Source organism: Myotis davidii, unplaced genomic scaffold (genome assembly GCF_000327345.1).
Source record: "Myotis davidii unplaced genomic scaffold, ASM32734v1 scaffold3, whole genome shotgun sequence".
Lineage (NCBI taxonomy): Eukaryota > Metazoa > Chordata > Mammalia > Chiroptera > Vespertilionidae > Myotis > Myotis davidii.
The window spans coordinates 484,566-488,337 of NW_006295062.1; positions in this window are offsets into that span (position 1 = coordinate 484,566).

The following is a 3,772-nucleotide window of genomic DNA, read 5'->3' on the forward strand; positions in this document are numbered from 1 at the left end:
TATGTGAAATGCTGCAAAGCATCTTGGGTGAAACAGCCAGCATGATGATTATTCTTCTGGAAGCTATCTGAAATTGTTACTATTGAGCAATTTCCATAAAAATAGAAGGGTCTTTGGAGCTGTTCTTTTAAAATAAGAATAAAATGAACCAAATGGGGGAGAACAAATAAAGGCAATAATAAATCAAGGACAAAGACATGAAACTAGTCCCCAAAAAAGTATCTAGGAAGAAACTATATTAGCTTATTTTTGCAAAGAGTAGATGATTCTTTAACTTTTCTTTGAAGATGCAATAAAAACAAAAGAAACTAAAAATAAGTCCAAAACTAAACCTTCACATCTTAGAAAGACTTTAAGGTGGCAGATGGGTGGGGGCTAAAATCTTGTCCGAGTATAGGTGAGTTCAGGTTTCTCCCTTTTCCTCTTACACCCAACATATTTCGCACTTGCATATATTTTGTCAATTTCAGAATAATTGCTTCGAGTGACTAGCTTTGTTTCTCTCTCTCCTTCTCCCTCCCTCTCCTTTTCTTTCTCTTGTCTTGTTTGCTTACTTGTTTGCTTTCTTCTGTTTCCTTCTCGCCTCTTCTTTCCTTTAAAACCCTATGGGCACATCATCTTCGGGATAGATGGGGATAGATGGGATTTTGCCTTCAAGTATCTTCCAGTGTTTAATTCCTCCTTACTGCCACCTCCACAACCAAGTCCAAATGAAAGGCAAGCCTCTTTGACCCTTTGCCCTCTCTTTCTTGCCTTCTCTTCTCCTGGGTTTCAATGGCTGATTGAAGGGTGTGTTAGGTTCACTGAACTTGGTCTTGGCTTCAGTTCCACCCAGAGACAAAGTCGACTTCCAGGCCAATTTCCATATGAAAGCAGCTGAGAATTTCCCTCCCATTTTGGAATTCCAGGCAGCACCATGGGCTCTGACTTAGACTCACAGTTTTGGCCCAACTTTCTCCCACCCCCACATCCTAACTCACCCCTAGTCTCCTCCCACTCCCCTTTCTTGAGCCACTGGCTGGCTTTTCAGTTCTTGCAGCGCACTCCGTGAACTCAACTCGAGAACTACTCACTTCACGTCTCTCTGAGGCCCACAGTGTAAGAAAATGATTTATTAGGATTTGGGAAGGGCAGTGGGGAGGTGGGGAATCTCCTGTAGGATGGGGAGGAAGGGAAGAGTCACTGCTTGTTAGGGTTGAGTCTAAGAAAACTGTAAATCCCATTGCCAACTATTTGGAACAAATATAGCCCCATTAAAGAATTTATCCAGTTGTCTGTCAATCTGGTTTGGGGTTGTAGGCAAATTGCCTCCAAAGTTCAGTTTTACTTCCAAGATATGGTTTTGCCAACAACAAAAATGTTCCTTCCCCCATTACATTTGGCCTGTTTGGACCCTTAACGGCGCTGTTAGCAAAAATAATATCCGCAAACCGGAGGGAATGCAGGAAACCTGCCTCTATTTGAAAAACCCAGAAATGTGTGTGGGTTGACACATGAGAACATCACCCTCAGGTCCTCAGCCACCCAAATACGAGTGGTTTCAGAAGGTGCTGGAGGGCAAATCAGCTTTGATTCATTTACTGGCTTGTATTAATGTGGGCACCTTGATGTTTCCACTCCAAGGTCTGTCCAACATTAATACCTGGTCACAACTTGGGTATGTTCTGAACAATGCTTTGCCTCTTCTTTTTGTTGGGGGGCGGGCACAATGATTTATGGACTTCTGATGGTGGAGCAAACACTGGAACTCTTTTTATTATGTCTCCTAAAAACATCACTTCTATGTGGGGTGCAGTTGTCTGGAAGACTATAAATATGGCTATACTTTGGACACCACGAGCTCGTCATCCAATCCCTCCTGTGGCTATGAGGACCTACAGGTCTATGTGCATGAAGGGTGTGTGTGTGTGTGTGTACACATGTACATGGACACCTGTGGGTTTTCATGGGTGTGTATGTAGTATATTTTCAACCTTGTGTGGGCAAGGGCACATGTATAATGTCTAAGTGTGTGAGATATACGGACACATAGGATGTGCACATGGGTGTGCACCTATGTGTGGACTACATTTGTAGAAGTAAGTGTGTATGCATGCCAGGGAGCAAATGAGTGTGCACATCAGGCTGTGAGCCCATCCAACGGAACCCTGGCATCAGCGTCCCAGCAGCCCGGGGCTTGCAGGCTCTTTGTTACAGCTGCATTCCCGGCGGGCTCCAGACTCCAGCTCTGTCTCGAGGTACACTGTGCTCTCCTGAAAGGAGAAATTATTAAAATGCGAAATGTCTGCTGTTGTGAGTCCAAACTTCACTAAGTCGTGTTGGCCAGGTCCCCGGGAAACATCCTGGACATCACTGGAAAAGCAGGCCCTAAGCAGAAACATATGTGCCTGCCTCTGCCTGGGAATCCGATGGCCGTAGGAAATGGATCTATTGCTGTGGAAGAGGGAAGGAGGAAAGCCTGCATCGAACACCGTTTGCAGTGAAGGTGCCTGGTGCCATTTATTATGCTGACTGGTACCTTCTGTATGGATTATAATAACAGTCTGCCCTTGTTTTATCTTGTTGACCCTCTACTGTCCCTCATCTGGCTTTGCTAATGAATTCATACATAGATGGGTGACAAAAGGGAGAAAAGTTTAAGAATTGTGACTTCGTTAGCAAACCATGGAACAGATTAAGAGACAGCTAGGAGGGATTTCTTCATGGAATCAAATTCTCTTTCTTCCCCCAACCCCCTGAGACCGCTGGCAATAGTAGACACCAACGCTTGTCAGTGCAACAATTTCAACTCTTGAGCAGAAAACCTCCCATCTCAGAAATTTTGCATCTAACAAATGACTGCATTTTGTTTTTAAATTGATCCTGTGGCAACGTTTTGTTTGGCAGGATTGTTGGACTATGGGATAAGGAGACGGAGAATTTTCAAGAAAGGATTTCCCACCCCCAACTGCTGCACACAGAGCAGCACTGTCCAGGGAGAGGTGGGGATGATTAATCACGTCCAGTTCTCTAGGACCCGCTCTCCCCTCCCTCTTCCATCCCCTCCCTTCTCATAGGCTTCTATGACAGGGACAATGATTTACTAGTTGAGGATAGCAGATATCAAGTCTTAGGTTCAATCTAGTTTAGTGTCTTTTAAATAAACAGGCCTGGCCTTGCCTTGGGCCTGAACACCATTGGCTTTTCCATGGCCTTTATTCTGAGCAGTTTGTCTCAGCTCCCAGATTTTGTGTATTTGGTCCCTGACCCCTGGACTTACTCTGTGGCCAGACCCAGAGTCTCAGACTCTGCTGAGCCCCAGTTTGTGGACTTGAGTTCCCTGCACTGACCTCTGACTTCCCTTCTTGACTACAGTTCTCACTTGCCTTTCTAATTCTTCTGCTTGGGGTTTGCTTGGGGTTCTCTGTGGAAGTACTTTGCATGATCCCGCCTAGCACCCCTGCTACATTCTCATGGTGTGTTTTGAGATTTACTACCAGAATGAGATTTCATAGGAAATACAGAGGAAGAGGATGATGTTTTTTTTGAGGATCTATACCATGCCAAACACTGTTCAAAGGAGCTTTGTATATGTTACCTAACACAAAAGATATGCATCATTGCTCCCAATTAACCTTTGCAGAAGCTGACTCCAAGAGAGTTGGTATAACCTGCCCAGGGTCACTCAGCACAACCAGTGAGAAGAACCAGGGTTTAATTCCACATCCAACTTTTTTTGTTATCTTACTCTATCCAAGACTTCTTATCATAATAACATCAGGAAAGTGCAAGG